This window comes from Trachymyrmex septentrionalis, unplaced genomic scaffold, assembly GCF_001594115.1.
Source record: "Trachymyrmex septentrionalis isolate Tsep2-gDNA-1 unplaced genomic scaffold, Tsep1.0 scaffold137, whole genome shotgun sequence".
Lineage (NCBI taxonomy): Eukaryota > Metazoa > Arthropoda > Insecta > Hymenoptera > Formicidae > Trachymyrmex > Trachymyrmex septentrionalis.
The window spans coordinates 389,631-410,253 of record NW_017304512.1 but is presented as its reverse complement, the minus strand read 5'-3'; the positions used below and the strand labels follow the sequence as shown (position 1 = coordinate 410,253).

The following is a 20,623-nucleotide window of genomic DNA, read 5'->3' as shown; positions in this document are numbered from 1 at the left end:
ATGATCAATATATCTAATAATTTTATCCAATAATTTTACACAAACTTTTTTTATTTACACATACATAATATACATGTATTACATTAAAACTCTTACTTAATTAAAATAATTATTCTATAAATAATTTCATTCTATAAATTATTTCAATTATTCAATATTTTCACATTTTGTATCAGGCGTAGGAAAAAAAAAAAAATCAAATATAGATCAACGTCTCTATCAGAGACACGCGCTCGCGCTAAAAAAATAACTGTCATCTTATTGCAAATTTTACAACAAATAAAAGCAACACAACCGTAAAGTTGAAAGTAATAGAAATGCAATATCGGTGTTTTATTGTTTCATTCGGCGGAACATATTGCGTCGATACTTGGTGTGGTAGTTTTGCAGAAACCCCCGGGGGGGGGTTATACCACGAGCGTGTCGAACAACAGTTCTAACGTTTCTCGCGCAGAGACGAGACAAATCCACGCTTCGGTTGTGGCCTTCTTTGGTGCGACGACGTGGGCGCATTTACCTCGCACGGAATTGCAGTCCGCGCTTACTCTATCTTAAGTCGATCGTTTTGGCGTGAGCGAAACGCTATCGCGAACCATCTGGTTTATGTAATTACGTACACGTCAACGCATCTCCGACCGATGTAACGCAACCGGAAATGCCGTGAAGGTTTTACACATCCGGCAATCCGTAAGGAGAACTGTCGCTTTTCAGAAAATTATTTAAGGATGCCGTTTTTCACAGATTTGCGTGACACACACGCTAAGAGAATATATTACAAGAATAATACTACAAATATTATAGATAGAATTCCTTGAAATAATACCGAGATAAAATCTTATCTGCAAATATCGTGTAAATATTTTTTTAAGCTTCAGTGAAAAATTTTAATTGATCAAAAATGAATAGGATTCCACTGAAAGAGATCAATGAACGACGTTTCACTTATTTTCAACGAGCACTTACATTTTGCTTCTCCATTTTATATCTGACTGATTATTGCCAGTAAATAAGATTTCTCTATGTAAGATTTCACTATGAAATCAATAGTAATCATACGCATTTGCAAGATGTCGAAATTGCTTATTTTTTGGACTACTGACTTTTTTTATCGAGAAACTTCTGTACATATATGCACGATAAAACCAGCATAATTAATCAGTTATCAATCTTCGAATCTATTATAATATAAGTACTTTCGCAAAAAATTTGTTGTCGTAAAAATCGCTACCACTACGTTCAGTGTGAAATTCTACTATATTCAATGTGAAAGTGAGCGACTTTGTTATTATAAATAATTATCTAATATTACAACGAAACCTGTTTGGTCGATAAAATAGAAAAATCTCGTTGAATAGTTATTTGTCGAAACGTGACATTTTTGTTAAACCTTAATTTTTCACTTTTTACTGAAGCAAGATAACGCAATCCTAGCAAATTCCGTTTTTGCAAGCCCACATATGAAATCTTTACTTTAACGAAATCTTCACTTTTTTGATAAAACGAAATGAGAACGTATTTGTTGACACAGTGAAATAACCTATTAAAAATCGTTTTTAGTATAAACTGTTTATAATAAATAAAAACAATATCTTCAGCCAGTTTTTTCGTTGCTCGTACAATTGACAAAATTTATTACAATGCTCTGAAATATGTTGTGACAATAAATTTTCGTTTTCTGTGCGTAATTTGATTTTACGTAAAATCGTACCTCTCTCTCTCTCTCTCTCTCTCTCTCTCTCTCTCTCTCTCTCTCTCTCTGTCTCTCTCTCTCTTTACATCTAGTGGATTGCTTTATGATTCGTTACGAAAAATCATTATTAGATATTACAAAGTATTAGAGAACCGTGCAAGAAGTAAGAACAGGTGAGCAGTTTGGCGACCGGATTGGGCGCGGTGTGCATAGTAACTCTTTTGCAATCAATCATATATTTGATTACATTATCCGTGAATCGAAAGTAGGTTGTGTCTCAGGAAGCCGCGGTATTAACGATCACTGCTGCACGTCATTGCTACATTCAAGAGATATAATTGCAGCCTTACTGATTTATGCTATGTATCGAGCGACGACCAACAGCACGCCGATTAACTCATTATCGAGCAGCTTTGCGAAACGCGTCTGGAGAACCGGACGAATGCAGTGGCTAATAGCCCACAAAAAGTTGCGTAAAGTACTACTGTTTGTGGCTTAGTGACTGCAATGTTCACAGATTCGATGATATATGCATTTTTTTTAGACGTGACGTATGATTGAAAAATTCACTTCTTTCTCAAGTTTTGTTAAAATTATATTAGAAAAAAATAAATAAAAATCACGCGTTATACAATGTAAGACATTTTGTACGTCATTGTTATTTTTATTATTGAGTGTTACTTATTATTTTTTTTAATTCAGCAAAGTACGTACGCACAAAGATAAGAAAATAAAAAAGTGTTAGATGTTTAGTAAATATTTATTACAGCCAAAGACTGTTTTTTTGATGAGTGTACGTGACAATGTGATTATCTTTTACATCAATAATTGAAGAGCAGACTTACAAAATTCCATTTTCTTTTTAGTTTTGTCCAAAATTTTATTTTTTTTAGTTAGAAATGACGCGGCCTAGTGCTCAGTGTTGAAAGATTTTTATAATAGCTACTCATTGTCAGAGAGATGTCCAGAAAGGATTTTTTCACCGTTCATTTATATGCTGAAAAAACATAGACATTTCGAAGTGCATTATGTTTTTTAACTAGAGACAAACAAAATGCATTTTAACATTCTTGGCAATTGTTTAGCAATTTTGTTTAATATTTCAATCCTACTGATTGGCGTATTGTTATTTTTTCTGTAAAGTGCGTAATTATTTTACGTACGTAGTTTCCTTCTTTCTCCTTTTCAAAATTATAATACTAATTTCGACAAAACTCATTTCGAAAGTCTGCTCCTCAAATTGATTAGACTTAATTTTTCAACATTCACTCTGCCTATCCGGCAGTCCAAAGCGCGAAAAGGGCCAAAAGGAAAAAGCCGAAACTGCTGCGGGAGATGCAGAGGAGATCGGCACAAACCATGACAGCATCAATCATGTCACAGACATGAGACGACTCGGTTCTCGCCGTGAAATACGTCCTTCCAATTTGTGGTCGGCCGCATCCGCCCGCGCACTGGACCAACACCGAACCGAACGAGACGCGACGCGCCGCGCCGCGCCGACTAGGCCCGAAAGCCAACGAAGACGGCCGAATATAGTCGTATTACGTTCACGCGACGCATCGGCTCAGCCGCGCGCTTGGCACGTCCGTGTTTCGCTTGCGCGCGTGCCACGAGATACGTCGTCGTCGTCGTCGTTCTCATCGGCGCATGAACCGCGTCGTCTTTCGATCGTAAACACGCGCGCGTCCTCGATCGCGAGCGTGCCATCTTCGAACTTGATACGTACAGGATACGCGCGCGATCGTCATCCTCTGCGAGCCGGCTGCGACTGCGCGCGATCTGAAGGTATTTATGAACATACGTGAACACCCGACGCATCCGACTCGTCGGCGTCGCGTCGCGTCGCGTCGCGTCGCGTCGTCGCGCACGAGCACGCTTTCAAATATACGCGCGCTGTCGGGGCTCAGCATTCTCAGCGACGCGACGAAATTAGGAATCGAGTGAAGATTGTCCTTTTCAAGAGGATACAATCTCATTGAGAACGAACGCCGTCTCACGTTGTGTGGAAGGAGGTGCCGTGCGGGAAAACCGCGGGAGAGTGCAGAGAGTGTACGAGAATTAATAGTCAGTCGCGAATTATTATAATTAATCGGCGCGCGATTCATCGATATATCTGTATAGGGGTAGGCGCAATTGCGAATTCACTCGTGGAAGATCTCTTCGTGGAAGATTCTCGTGCTCTCGACGTGCGTCGGATGGACCGACCGCGAGGAAGAGCGAACCTCTCGAGAGAGTGTACGCGCGCGTCGTGTGGCGCGTCGCGACGTCGAGTTGGCGCGACGCGGCACGTCGACGGTCAAACCGAACGTTGAGGGACGAGCGGCGGCTTCCGTTTGCAGCCAAGGAATACCTTGACGCGACTCGTTATGGATTTCTACCCGATGGTAAGTGCTCCCGCTTATTAATATATTAATAATAAACGCCGTTCCCTCCTTGATACTCGCGCGATTAAGCGAAACCGCGGGCGCGTTTAAAAACGCGCGTTCTCTACATAAGGAGATATTAATTTCCCGTCCGTTGCCATTGCATGATGAGAAACGCGTCGTTAAAGTCACTGAGTCATATTCTCGTTCCGCGAAATGTAATCGCGTTCGGCGGACGTTGCACGAACGCCGAAATGTTTCTAGCCAGAAACGTACATCGCAGCCTTACAAATTATTCATCGTGCCCGTTAATTTATTTGGAATAAACGATACTACGAATTATCGCTCTTCGAGTAATAACCACGTGTTAGTCTCACAAATCTATTAATCAACAAGTAACTATTTAATTCGAATATCCCGTACAGGTACAAAATTTACACAAAGGTTGCGGCAATACCGCGGAGATTTTGCGGCGACATTGCTGAAAATTCTACGCTGTGTGGGATTCGATCTCGTACTTATACACTTGGGAATGTTGAAGTCTTGAAACGGCGTGGCTCTGCGGAGCATTTTATGAGTCAGCAATGAAGACATTTGTCATTATCGCGGGCAAGAATTCGATTGAGTCTGTAGACGCTTATTATGTCATCAAGACTAATACGTACAATGGATGCGCAAGTATCGGCCGACGCCGACCGCGTATTCTCGCTCTCGTATTCCCGTATAACCGCGAACGGAATGATAATGGCCGCCAGTAATTTACGATCCCTGGAAAAGATCATTGCAGACGGCGGCGCGTTCGTGCGCCGTTTATCACGATCGATCGGCGTTACGCAAAAACAGCTCGACTTTCAAAAAATTCCCTGTCGGCAGTCTAATCAAACGCGTCACGTTCTTTAATTGCATTGCACCGAGACACGGGGAAACAAAGACATCCTCAGTGACGTCCGCTGTTGAGAAATAAATCCTCGAGCTATTTCAACGAAAATTCCCATCGAGGCCGAATTGAATCGTTATATTGTAAATATATCTCGAATTATCGATTTTTTTTCACATTAAGCGTTTTTATAATTAATTCTAATAACTGTAAAAGATTGACGTAGGAAAAGGGGCGTTTCTCACAGCACAATCCGTTTTTTCTTTTTTTTTTGTTTCTTTTTCTCTTTTTATATCTTTTTCACCGCACTTCCGCACAATTACGGAAGCAGAGGAACGAGACTATTTCGTGCCGAATGATAAATAAATTCGCTCGTTACTGTGCACGGATCCATGGATCATCTCGTATGCATCTCGCTGCTCGCGACGACAGATTGCAGCCTAACAAAGGAATAGCCGTCGGGACCGTCGGGTGGAAGGTCAGGATCGGGCTTATTCACTTCGAAAATGGAAACTCGTATGCAACGTCGCAATTCGCAATTAATCGCAGAGGCTCGATCGTAACGTCCGCGGGACGGAGCGACGCTCATAATCGTGGTCAGAAAATAACCCGCAGGAATTCAACGGCGCGCGCGCGCCGCCTTGTCCAGAGACTGGCATCGACGAGAGTCGACGATGAGGTCTTTGGGTTAAGCATGGATAGCGATCTCTCCGACCGTGGGCATTAGCATAATCTTTTAACGCGCGCGTACGTCTCTCCAAGGGGAACTCGCTTGAAACGCTTGCGGAGTATCTGCGGCTTCTCCGCAGTTACATACTTATTCGCATTAACGTGCACCGTCGTCGTCGTCGGCTATTATTTCGAACCTTACCGCGCATTCCTCGTCGCGATTGCCACCTGGTTTTTGCTTCCTTCTCGCGGCGAAGTCCTTGGAATCGCGAATGAAGTCATTTCGAGGAGAGGAAAAGTGGCACCGGCGAAATCGCTCTTTTTTTTTTTTTTTTTATCCGTTACTCGATGCGCGTCTCGATAATCGTAAACGAAGTGCGTGTTAGAGATTAAAGATCGAGATTCAGATTGCGTTATAGCTGAAGATTCGTTCGACGCTACATTGACAATTTGAGCTTCTTGCAGCGTTTTGTACGTCTCCTCCTCTTCTTTCTTTCTCGAGTCTTTAGATACTTTCGCGTTTACGTGGAGATTTAGAAATATAATATTATAAATCACAGTATTAAAATAGAACGTCATTAATATTGATTAATATCAGAGATGCTGGAAGACGAAAAAATTTCTATTTTCTTCGAACTCTTTAATTAGTCTCATGAATCAAGGGCTTAATTTAAAAATTGCCATTCTCACTTCAATCTTTCACGTGCAGTTACACTTAATAACTGCTTGAATACGATTCAATGTAAATATCTTCTTTCTTCGACTCCTCGGGGCGCGCGGGGGGGGGAGGGAGGGGGAGGGGGAACGTTATTTAATAAATGCGTATTTAAAACGTATGACTCTTCCATAAATTAACGCGGATATATTCTAATTTCTGTGCGTGGGTGGTCGATTATCATTGCATCCTCATTCGTTGCTTCCCGTCATCTCTCGAAAGCGTGATTCGTTTCTTCGAGAGACGCTCGTGGCTGGAAACTTACGACATACAGGACACGTCCAAGTCCCCGGATAATTTATGACCGCTTTCTTAAAACGATGATCCCGAACGCTGAAGCGTGCGCATAAATGAGAATTGATTATGGTCTCGCGCGCGCGCGCGCGCGCGTAAACACCTAAGAGGCACGAGATTGTTTAAATCGATTTCGCGCTGATTGCCTGCTCCGAGATCGCCTCTGTGCACGCGCAACGCGACACGTTCTCCTAAAAATTATGTGTATAAATATACGAACACGCGAACGTGTAGGGCTTCAGAGATTTACGATGATCCAAATGACAAGTGGACACGCCGATGTGATGAGGCCTAAAGTGTCGTTCGATGTAAGCCTGACTTCGTAATGACTTGAACGAAGATACTTGACGAAGATGACGCGCCGTGAGAAAATTCTGCAACGAGGATGTACATACAATATGGTAAAGATGTACTCTCTAAGTGAAGATTTACTCCAAAGAATTTAGAAAGTACATAATATTAAATGAAAATTCATTAAAAAATGAAGAATTATATGTACATATTGAAATATGTGAAATTTAAAGTCTGTAAAATCTTATAAAACGCCTGTGTCGACTTGCATTAATTCATTTGAATATGTAGATAGGTATTAAATGTGTATTCATCAGAATATAATTTTTATTTTACGGTATGTTTCTATCAAAACCGTATTAATTTCCTTAATTAATTGATAAGAATAAATTTAGAGTTTTAATACGAACTCTTTCTCTTTTACAATAAAATAATGATAATACAATACAAGAAATTCGAATATTATAAATAAAAAACAAAAAAGATATAGACTCTGCTGAATCATGTATTTCTCTTTTAAAAGTACGGACAATATTTTGTGCCGCATGATCATCGCAATTAATTAGGTTACTCGAATAAATATGAGTTAACAGAGTAATAACCAGGTCGCAATATATGATACAAGAAATAATTTGTAAATCGCAAGAATAATCTATAGATCTTCTCATGGACGTACAGTCGAATATTGATCGCTTTAGAAAGTATAATGTTTCAAAAGCAGGATGAAGGAACAGCCCGGGATAATTGGTGCTGATAAATCAGGTATGGTCCGTGATTGCCCGCGCGATTTTAAATAAACTTGTTAATTTATGTACTTTAACAGCAGGAGGACGTACAAAGTGCATATTAATTAAGTAGCGAATCATATGTTTTAAGATATAAATAATATGTGATTGAAGATATGAAAGTCGGTCGCATAACGAGGATGCCATTTTATTTTCAACGTATTTACAATTATATTTTACGAGTTAAATTTTATTTATTTAATATGAAAAAATCAGTAAAATAGTAAACACTAATAGATTAATTAATTTTAATAAGAGAATTCTCTCGAATTGATTTTTTTTTAGTTGTCGTAAATTCGATGTAATATCTAAATGTTTTCGTGATAGATGAAGAGTAAAAATTTATTGAAACGTAGTTTAGTATATATACATAGTAAATTCAAACCGTAATGGCAAACCGTAGCACAGCCTAATTTGAAAGGATGCCACTTTGCTGGCGCTATTCCTCCCGTGAAAGAACGAGTCTTCTTATTGTCCATTCGGATACTTTCCGGCTAACTTTTTGCTATATTTGAAATTCTCCGGCGATTCTAGATCTGTGTTGCGCGTGACGAGACTGCAACGGAAATCCTTTGATGAATGAGACTTTTTTCTCTCGTGGCTGACCGTTTCCATGTATTCTACAAGAATTGCATCATGACTGCCATGATAGTGGCTACTACACAAGAGATGTAATATACCGATATATTATTATTGTACGTTTTATTACAAAGTTTCAAAATTAAATAGCTAATTGTATCCAATACTCTATAGCTAATTATATACCGATATTGAACGTGTTTTATGTAAACATCACGAAAAAAATTTGCGTTACAACTTAACTGATAGTAATGCAAGAAATGGTATCATTAATTCCTGTTCTTTTGCCGGTTTTTAGATTAGCTGCAAGAGTACAATGTATGTTTTTCCTCTCGGCATCACATTTAGCTACAAACCATTCTTAGCCTTCTTATATTGAAATCCTCTTACGTAGCAAGTTTGAGTGGTATTGACGTCTTTTCGCAGAAAATGAAAAAATAGAATCTTCGTTTTCAGCACCGCGAATCTGTTAGCTGTGCACATTCTGAAACTAAAAACAAAAGGAAAGTAAGTTCCGCAATTAAGAGTGCCTTTTTTGCGTTTATTAAGAAACTTTGAGATCGAATTTCTTCGGCTCTTTAAAATAATTGGGATTAAACCCAATAATAATTGAGCTGAAAACATTTTATTGAAACGTTTTGAGATAAACCATATAAAAAAATTTATAAATTTATATTATATACTTAAAAATTAAAATCATATCTTACATTGTACTTTCGAAATAATGAAAAATAAATATAAATATTTGTAACAATTATTAGGAAGTTATAAATAATAATAATAAATATATCTTCTTCACAAAATTATACCCGAAAACAGATTTTATAATATTATAGTATAATAAAAGTCGATATTTTATTAAAATATTTGAAAATTTATTTCTATTCGTCTTTTAGCAATTAAGATATGTATTTTATATTTGTCAATAAAACAAGGAGTATTAAAATTTAATTACTAAATTGTCAATATTTATGGAAAATAATAAATCAAATGCCAATTTGAACCAACACTGGTTATTAATGTGTATTTTTATACCATTTATTCAAAGTGAATATTAAACGTATACGTTTCAACCTACGGTCAAGGTCCTCCTCAGTACAAAAAATATATTAACAAAATTACATAATGATAGTACGTATGATGATACGAGTATAAACTAATAATAACATATAAAATGCGAGAAAAACTGTGGTGATGTCTGAGTTAATCTTGGTCATGAAATTACTAAGTTAACTAAAAAGAAAAAGATTTTTTTGTTTTAAAACGACCGACCAAAAGGTTAAAAATAATTTTAAAAATGCTAACATGAGATTATACGTGAAAAATGGTAAAAAAAAAACTTACATGACTGTCAAGATCGAACTGTTTCTATAAGGTTTGTTGTACATGTTCCATTAGACTGTTCCATTTACTGTGTAATACAAATGTGATTAAATTAAAAGATTAATATAAATAACAGTAAAAATCAAATTTTAGTTCACTTACATGAAACAAAATTTAAAGATATTAGACACGACATAACTGTTTGGTAGACAGATGTAAAATGAAAATTGAGAGAAACAGTGGACAACAGAATATGTACAAAGACAATAAGTAAAAGTATAAATAATAAATAACCAAGTATATAAACGATATAGATTGGAAGCATTACGTGTCTGAAAAAAGATCTATATATAACGGATCAAGAGAAAGTGTATCGTTTTGTAAATTCAGGCCTTGTTTTTGTTTTTTAATGTGTATCATCTCTGATAACAATCTTTTATGTGAAATTTGCTTTCTGTCTAAAATATATACGTTATCCCAATCAAATTCATGAAATAAGTCCATCCGATGTTGTGTGATAACTGAATGTTGAATTATGTTTCTATGTTTCTAATTAATATGATTTCTATGTTCACTTATACGCGTTTTTAGGCATCTGCTTGTCTGTCCAACATACGACGCATCACAGTCTTTACAGTCAATCTTATATACTACATTGGATTGAGAAGATTGAGGTAGCACATCTTTCTGAACTTTGATAAATCTATTGAGCTTTTATGTCTCTATAAGCCATACGTAAAAATGGTACATTTTTTAAGAGCGTACTGATTTTTTTAGAAATATTAGGAATAAATGGTGTACAGAAAAATTGTTTATTATTGATATCTTCTTGGGTTGTCAATTGTTTATCAATAACAAAATCATCAGCGCGATTAAAGAGATCAAATTTTTTGTAAAGTCTTTTTTTGATAGTTGAAACTATCAAATTTAGAGGATAACCATTATTCAGAAGAATTTTTACAACTAAGTTCAAAATTCTTTTTATGAAAACTTGATGATGAGTAAGTAATAAAACTGTATCGATCAAACCAATAATCGTTTTTTCAACCTTTCGGTCGGTCGTTCTAAAACCAAAAATCTTTTTCTTTTTAGTTAACTTAGTAATTTAATGACCTAGATTAACTCGAACATCACCACCACGGTTTTTCTCGCATTTTATATATTATTAGTTTATACTCGTATGCGCTATCATTATGTAATTTTGTTAATATATTTTTTACTGAAGAGGACCTTGACCATAGGTCGAAACGTATACGTTTAATATTCACTTTGAACAAATTGATATTACATATTACACACTAATAACCAGTGCTGGCTGAAATTGGCATTTGATTTATTACTTTTTAGAATTTCCTTTAGAGCCTATTGATTTTATTGCCGTTAATATTTATTATGTTTGCTTTTTGCTTAATTCGGACTACTGACTGAAGCAGCGCAAAAAAAAGGCGGAAAATAAAGCGTTCGTTGCGAAGCTGATGGCGATCAGCGTCTTCGTGAGACGATCGACAAAGGCAATCACGTGGCGGCGTTTGTACCGCGGCACGATACGTATGTTACATGTATATACGTGCATGCGTCGTATGCGTGTGCGTAGTCTCTTGTCACCCGTGTTCCGTTCGTACGCCGTGCAAGCGTCTGTCGTGGACGATGGCGAGAAGGTGAGGAGAGCGGACCCGTATGAATGGGGGCTTCATTCACGTAGCCGTTTCTCGCAACATGATCGCGCGGCTTGTGTCTCGCCTTCCGATTTTATTCGCGTATCTTCCGTGCAAACAATGGCACAGCTTTACAAAGGGCCGACGCAGTCGGCGTGACTGGGCAATTGGCTTGCACAATCTGTAGCGCCTCGCGGTGAGCTCTCTCTCTCACCGTTGGTTCGATTTGACTTTTCCTATTCTGCGAAACACAATTTAAAAAAATAGTAAACAAAATCGAATAAACTAGATCCCTCATGCAATTTTTTTAAATCACCTAACTACTTAACGTAGTCTTTATGATACATTTCGTAATAAGAGATTTGCAGGAGAAAATTTCTTCAATAATTTAATACGAATAGCCTCGTGGATCTCGTATATCTTTTAGCCAGTCTATTTTTCCAATTTTTCTACAAAAAACTGCGCTCTGCATCAAATCGGGAGCAGCGATCGATGCGACAGATAAAATCATCGCGGTCCCTTTTTCGGGATGGCGAGGATGTATATGATGTGGTGTACCACGGGACATAGCATAAATACTCGATCGCGGGCCCGATTTTATATCGGATCTCGATCCATCCGTCTGGTCGTTATTCCTCGCTCGAAGGCTCGTCTTTATAAGGAGTAAGGGCCGCTTACGCGCCGGCATGTAGCGCAGGTATTCATATCGGATCGTTTTCTCTCTAGCATTTATCTCGACCAACCGATCCTTGGGCGAGACCTAAGTACCAGATCGGTTTGATGAATAGCTCGTACGATGTACATAGACCACGTGGGTAGAATTACGGGCGATTTGCCACGTCGGTTTCTTGCGATGTACGGGGTACAGGAAATACGCATATATAGTGCGATATACATTTAACGATTTACCTTTCTCCTAACTCTTTTCTCAGTCTAAAGCGAATTCTACTTTGGTTTAAACGAAATCAACGTCCGCTCGAGAGATCGCTCGATCATTTAGCTGGACATTCAACCGAGTCGTTCTAAACCAATGATCCAAGCGTAAAAACGTCGCATCATAGATATAAGGAAAGTTGTGCTGTATTTTATCGTGAATTTTTTTTCCGTTAAGAAATAACACGGTGGGAATTACGACGATTCCGTCAGATTTAATGTAACGTAAAGAGGAGAAAGTTATCAGATGTGGCTTAAGAGCGGAGCAAATTGCCATTTCTTTTAATGAACCAAATTGAATGACTATACTTTTTTCGTACACTTTTTTTTTTCTTATACGTATTATACATAAATAAAAATATTTTAATATATTAATGTAAAACAGCGCGAATGACGAACCATGCAAGCTAGAAAATACGCCTGATTACGCGTGTGGCTTGAAAATTATGAAATCCGTTAAAATTTTCAAGAATTCGGCATATTGATATCTGATGAATGAACGCGAAAAAGATACGGGAGCTCAGCGAAGCGAGACGAGAAGTGGCTCCCCCTCAATGGGACCAGTTCATCCGGTGTCTTTCGAAGGCGGGTCTCGCATCGGCTCGGGTAATTCATTTTAGCACTGAGATCCGTATATGGACTAGCAACAGGCTCGACCACTCGTATCAATTCGTTCTTCTCCACCGTCAGAATGTAATTCCGCCACTATAGCGCTCTGTAATCTGTCGAAAACGGTGAATGTCGAAAACGAGCTTTTCCATAAACGTAAACGTAGCAGTGTAACGTAATAATTTGAAAAAAAAAAATATTTAAACATTGTTTTAAGAAAATTTATCGCACATACAAGAAATCAATAAATGTATAGGGGAAAACATTAAACCAATATCTGAAAAATTGATAAATGTCGATATTAACTTTGAGATCGTTATATTAACATTATTTCCATATTGAAAAAATTAATAATTAGAAAAATGTACATATTATACGATTTATAATAATTCGATATGTAAAATAATTATTATTAGAATTATTAAAAGAGAGTTGAACGTTACGTAGAGATAGTGATCGGTAGACGGAGACGAGACGCTTAGATAATGTAAGTTTATTTTTACGTCGGTGTTGGAGGGATATAACACTACATCTCGAGTTGTCGTAGATATGTTTCCAAAGACGATTGATCATATATAAATAAACAAGCTATTTCTCAATGTATTTGCAAGTATTACAAATTGAAATTGCAATATACAAAGATAGACGACGAAATGTCCGCAAACAAAAGTCCCTAAACAAACATTAAAGACAACACCTTTTGATTTGGATATATGATATAATTAAAAAATTATTTTTTTATGAATAAAAATAATAAAACAAGAACAAGACGATCCAATTTTTCTCGTTTCTCCAAACAAGAAACACGCAATAGAAAAACGTAATCTCCAATCTTAAATATATATACGATATCTCGTATTTTATATCTATAATTTAATTGACTTCTAGTGACTTCGCGAGACAATTTATTTAATAAGCACAATCACAATATTCTCTATATCTTCGACAAAAAATATGTCGTATCATTTTTTTTATAATCTTTAAGCGGAATCTTCTCCGATAGAAAATAACCAATTAGTCTCTCATTTTGTAGACGCGAACGGTATCTTGTTACGTCTACGTGGACAACACGACGGGTTTGCTCCCGAAAATAAAGCTAAAACAGGTGTGGTCAATTTGGAAATAGAATAGGCAAGTTCACGAATTGGCCTGAGACAGCGCCCGATTTTGTCCCCAACAGTTTTATGGAAAACGTTTCGAGCCAGACGGAATGCGCATATATAGCCGGTACGTAATTTTATCGGACTGTTATGCACGGAAATCGATTTACAAAGATCGCGTATCCACTGTCTTTACCTATAAGATCTTGAAAATTGATACGCCATGTCGGCCGGCACAATGTTTCAATGTAAATAAATTTCGAAAGTTGTACGTTCAAATGTATCGTCATCAGAAAATACTTTACGTATATATTTTAAAGAGAGAGAGAGAGAGAGAGAGAGAGAGAGAGAGAGAGAGAAACTTAGAAAAATATAATAGCTTCGATCGGGAAACAATAGTTCAGTCAAAAATAAATTTATTGTTCCGAAAATAACACATGTCCACAGATAGCACCACGAGAGTGTGATATTTGATATCTTTACATGGATGACTTGAAAAATCGAATGACGGCGTATCGACCGCGGGTGGGCGAATACGTTGTTACGTCGGCGCATTAGTCATCGTGGGAGAAAAATTTGTTGGTCGTTGTCAAATTGGGAACCGGGGAACTTCCTCTTTCCCAATGCCTCGTCGAAAACGTAAGTCGACTCGCCGCCACGCCTCGCCTCGATTCGCAGTTACGTAAAGTCGTTTCGGCTGGTTAAACGACCGACCATGTACAGGAGGAAATTGTGACGTTTAATCGTAAACAATTATTTCATCCGTCGCCAACATCGGCAAATATCACTGTATTCAGATAGTTCGTGATGTTAATTGACCCTCTCCTGGTTTTCGCGCAAGCGACACACAATTTGATGGACAATAATTCGGTTAATAATTCGATAAGCGCTTGGTGGCCGTCCCCAAATTGTTTTCCGCCTCACGTTTTGATTAATGGTACAACCAATTCGCCCCCTTGCCCGCAATGCCGTTCGCTAATTGCGAACGTTCTTCTCAAGCGGGCTCCGTCTTCGGGTACAAAATAATGAGATACGGCGAGAGCGCCGAAAGCCATTTACAGATCCGATGATCGATGACATTGGTGCAACGGTTATCCGCGCGCTCGTCTTTAAGCTTCCATTCCATCATTTTTAATTAAGAGAGCCGAGCTTATTTGCTTATCGCCAAAACGTCTTACCAGAACGTGGAATTCGTAATTATACTGGCGAGTCATTAATCTGCCCCCTCCTCTCTCTCTTTCTCTCTTTCTCTCGTCTTTGCTTTGTAATACGTGAACTTAGAATCGGCTGCTGCAATTATAATATTTCATGTTATAATAAAAAAAAAAAGAAATGGTTTACTATAACAGTAACAGTGCAAACAAACGATTCCGGTTTTTTATTTCTTACGTAACGTTCCAACGCGAGCGTGAACACTAAGACGGGTAAGAGAATTCGGTATTAAATAAATATATAAAACACGGAGACCGAAGAGAGCGTCATCGGCGTGGGTGCAGATATTTTCGTTCCAACCTAATTCAGTAGTTCTAGAGTTACATCCTAAATATAAAATCTAGCGCGCGTCTGGCTGTGTAATGCTGTAATGCCTCGGTTAACCGATACACAGCCGATACGCAGCCATTAATAATCGGCTAATGATTACAGCGCGGTGATCGACAGGAAGCGATATTTTAATCGAACGCGTGCTCCAAGACACTTTTGTACGTCGGAGGAATTGATTAAATCCGACACCTCTCTGTGAACGGGGATTGATCGGAAGGTTGCGTCAGACACGATGGCGCAGTCGGACACGATCCAATCGGTTAACGATCCAGACAGCCATATTTTCTCGAATATGGCAATCGGAGGAGGGTTTTTCTGTTCGATCTCGAGCGATCGGTGCGGACACGAGGGAAGAGGGGATCGCCGTACACGCGACGAAACGAAAGAGAGGAGGGCTTCGTCGCGAAGTGGGAGAATTTTCACATCGGCGAAACTACCAATCGCGACTGCCGTATGTTACCCGTGACTGCGATCGCGCGAGTAATTAAATCATACGGTTGAATTGTCGTGAATTACTAATTGATCGCGATTAGATTTACTTACAGGATATTCATACGTTTGAGTGAAAGATTAGGTTATCTCATAAGTAACCTTTGCCTTTTGCAATTATCTGTAACAGGTGACTCGCATTGCTTCAAAATTAATTAAATTTTGAATATCTGAAAAATTGTCTTTAAAAGCAAATTTTTATCCAAGTTTACGTTAAAACTGCGTGGGATATTTAAAAAAAAAAAAACATAATTGAGCTATAGGTAGAATTATCTAAGGAGGGAACTGAGATCGAGCAATAAGAGGAAAGAATTTTTACGTCTTAGAGGTAACGTACTGCCAATCACGATTGCCAAATGTTGTAGTAATGGTGATAACAAGATATACATATAAGTAGCGAGTGTATTCTCCATTACATCAAAGCTGTTTCGTATTCGGATTCACTCACAGTTGAGAAAAGTTTTACGACTGTCTGGTCGGTCCTTGATCGACCAATCAAAGTTCCAGAGAGAGAGAGGCGTTTGGCGAGAGAGAGAAAGGAGAGAGAGAGAGAGAGAGAGAGAGAGATGTATATATGTATGTACGGGTTGTATTTGCTAAACTGCTTCTTGCGGGCATTTCTCTGAGGCAAGATTATTATCAGATTCGCTTTCAATTAACGATCTTCTTTTTTACTTGCTCTCGGATCTGCAAGCTAGGAAAATATGCAACATGCGAAAGGCGCCACATTCTCATTATGCATGCGATTGCGTAGCATCTTTGACTCGCACGGATAATTTCTTCTGCTCGCTTGTATCGTGCGCTGTATATTGCATACGGGTGATATTGCGAAACGACTGCCAGGTGTCATGAAGAATTTTAATTTATGCAGGGTATTTCGTTAGATATCCTTTTATTCTGTAATTTCCACGATCAATTTGGAGGCAATTTTTTGTCAACAAAAATGTAAAAAAAAAAATTTGTTGCCCTCTTTGGATTTAATTTCGAAAATTGCGTACATATTCACAATCAACAATAGGATTTAAATTAAAATTTTATTATAACTTTTATTTGAAATTAATTCAAAAAGTATAATCTTTTTCTAGTTTCTGTTTTCACTTTTAAATATTCTTTAAAAAAAGAAAAATCTTAATTTTTTATATTTAATATACTAATTAATTATTTTTACGTTATATTAATTAGATTAAAATCTATGAATGTATATATCGATATTTTTGTTAAGAAAAAGATTTGATTCCGTATTTATACTACGGAGATATTAGGTTGGCATGAGACATGAAAACACATGTTACCGAAGTGACTTTGCGTTTATTAATCAAACAGGAAACAAAAGAGAGACGTTCAGTATAATGGATTTAAACGCATCGCTCTTTTTCTCTGATGAAATAAATTCTCGCCCATGGAGCTATTTGTAAGTTACCCTATTACCGAATTAAAGGCAACGTATATCGAATAATTCTTGTGGAAAAGGACATTAGGCAATTTAACGGTATCAGCGGATAGCCTTATATTTCTCTTTTCAGATTTCTACCACGTGGGCGATCCAATTGGACTAAGATGGCCCATCATCGCCTCGAGAAATCTCTTTCTCGTTTTCTCTTCTTCAAATGCCCTCACGAGGACTGCACTAGTCTTCACTTTTAGCTGAATCACATTACTTCGCGTTCATATTTCGAAAGCGAACTACGTCGAACGCTCTCACAGGTGTCAGAGCTCTCACATTATGCAGCGAGATCGAGCTGCGTATTTTGTAATTATTTATCGCCTACTACGGCACAACGACAGTGATTAACGACTCTATAAAAGCAACGATGTTAACGATGCAAGTTATTGTAGAATGAATTTCGAAGTGGATGAAGTTTGGTTAAACCGGGCAAGTCATTATTGCCGGATATTCAATTTCCATTCGGTGAAATTGCGACTTTGTTTCTTTCTGAAATTTATCAAAGCTCCTATATTCACTTGTAACGCCAAAACCATTCGAAAAATACATTTAAAAAATTCTTGCAAACTGTATTAAAAAGTGTATTTTTTAATAAAACGACATTTGCAACCAAATAGCATATATTTGTAAAATATATCAAAAAACTTTCCTTGTCTTTTATGTATCGATCGACAAATAATCGTATATTTAAAATTGAATGTGCTTAGCCAAAAAACAAAACATACGACAGCTGTCGGATCGAGATAAATTTTTATAAACGGTTTGATTTTATTTTGAAATAAAATTAAGGTTTTCAGTAGTATTTTACAAGTGCATTACTTCATCAAATGTAAATATTGTTTTATTAAACAATATCTCTATTTCGATATATAATTTGCAAGAATTTTTGGTTTCCCTCGTTTCTGACGTCATCAATCTGAAGATCAGTGGTCAAGAGCCATAAGTGTTGATATGATGAATGCATTCTCGATTATACTGTGATTTTACCATCGAGAGAATATTCCACAAACAGAGCTCACATCTACATACGATCGAACATCAAGGATTAATCGTTATGGATTCTCGAGATACACGATCGCGGCCTTCCACATTTCGAATCCGCTACAATCTTACGTGGACAATCGATGACGTTTGCTTTTAACGTCTACGGTAACTAACGCTCAGCACCAAAATTGTCACCCACGCGCGGCAGCCACATTTCGTCAGCGTTGTCAAGCGTACTTCCTCTCGCACGTCGTTCAGGAATCAGGTGGCTGTTCCCAGGCGTATCTGGGTCGCGTTATGCAAGGCGCACGACTGGCATTTGCACTGTTGATGATTATATGCAAACCGATACAAAACTCAATGTACAAAGATTAAGTTTTAAATGGCAGACAAACAGAGCCGCTGCAGTATACGGACAATTGTATAGGGATTCTCTCTGCGTGGACGACGCGCTGATATTTTACACGACTGTCATCTCCGGCGTCGATCCCGTGGAGGCGTATATTATATCCCGTATAGGTTAAACCACCCCGCCTACTTGCCCGATGTGTCCCAATACCTCGCAGCGATATGTCAACAGCTACTTTCAACTCCGCGTTCCACCAGCCCGAGCATTTTATCCGGCACGTTCGTGGAATAGCGTTTAAATCCTGGCGATTTCGGACCAGTGGCGGCCACTGCATGACTGTATTATCGTTTTTTTTACGACGTAGCAATTATTTTTACCTATAATATACAATATTTGTTCAACGCACAAATAATATTTAAAATTATTTAAAATTACTTTTCTTCTATTTCCAGGTTATAGAATATGTTATTAATGCTTATGTAATTTTAATGCGAGAAAAGTCAAGCCGTGTCTTTCCGTATAACCGTAAGCCGTATAAACCGATTTAATTGCGATCAATTATCTTGTAAAATGATTATAATTTAAATCTTTAAAAGCGTACACGCATTAAAAAAAGAGACATGCAGACAGTTCCGGGAGAGTCCTAAATAGCAGCCTCCTGGTCAACTTTTCGCTCCACTTTTAACAATCTCATTAATAAAGTCTGCGCGCTTTAATCCCAGAACTGCAGTACCCTTCCTTCGAGTTCGCATTAAATCGCATCGGGATGTATATGGCAATGATTCGGCGGTTGAAATGCGATTGCCACTCTCTGTGCGATGCAGACACGCAATAAATTACGTGCATTACGAGATGAACGGAGTGCACGGAGAAGTCCTCAGAGTACCAGGCGTACCACTGTGGGAAACCTGAAGCTTCCTCCGGCAGAGAAGCCTTTAAGGCTCATTAACCAAGAGATAACGCGTTATGCCGGATTACGCCGCTTCTTCGTTAGCTCACTTATCGGTCTGGTGCCAATGGCCGCGTGAATGTCGATGCATCGGTCTTACCGGCTGTTATTCGGAATGCACGTGCGATAAGCGATTCGATGTAGTTGGCTGAATATCTCGAACACGATTTTTTACTCGTTACCTCGGTTAATGAAGTTATTTATTTCAATTCTATTTCAGCAAAATCGAGAACAATATACTCCGTGTAAGATTATATAGAATAATCTTCGTATTATTATTATTACATCATTATCATTCACGATTACAATGGTTGCGATGTACATATCAAATTCATTGAGAAGAAAAATCGTGACATTGACATCTTTAATTTGTAACGTCACTTGTCTAATAATACTTACTGAATCCGTTATCATTTATATCATCTGCAATGTATTAGCTTTAAGCGAAATTCAATTTAGCGCCATTCTAATGACGGGGAGGGAGAGACAGACATGGAACATCGGTTCATCAAAGTCAAAATAAAATTGTTTCATTTAATTTTTTTAATGGAATACCTCATGTCAATGAATTCTATGAAACCACATTATCTTAAGTGTATTAACTAAACGGAAAAATTTCTAAAATGGTAAGAGAGACTTTAGCGGCTATTGAGAGAGAAGTTTCTTCGATTATTCGTTTCGCAAGTAGTCAGAATGAGGGATGAGGAATAAAAAGAGAAGGATACCAAGTATAAGAGAAGTGACTTGTGCGCGGCTTGATTCCTCGCTGGTGGTTCGCGGGGTTAAATATACCCTCGTTGGTCTCATCATATAGAGAGAGGGGAGAAAGAGGAGGCACAAGAAAGAGAAAATGGAGCGAAAAAGATAGAAACAGTCGTTCGCGCATGTATACACACATTTATATATTAAAGTGAGAACGGGTGGGAAAGAGGGAGGTGGAGAAGAAGAAGAAGAAGAAGAAGAAGAAGAAGAAGAAGAAG

At 37.9% G+C, this 20,623-nt stretch overlaps 1 protein-coding gene across 1 annotated transcript in view; it reads left to right on the top strand.

The window, feature by feature from the left end:
• The first annotated feature begins 3,300 nt into the window (after positions 1-3,300).
• The window catches only part of LOC108745333, a 25,649-nt gene continuing 8,326 nt past the window's right edge, over positions 3,301-20,623 (top strand). Inside the window, exon 1 of the mRNA XM_018481432.1 lies at positions 3,301-4,077. The gene's annotated coding sequence lies outside the window, so the exon portion shown is untranslated. The remainder of the gene's footprint in view (positions 4,078-20,623) is intronic.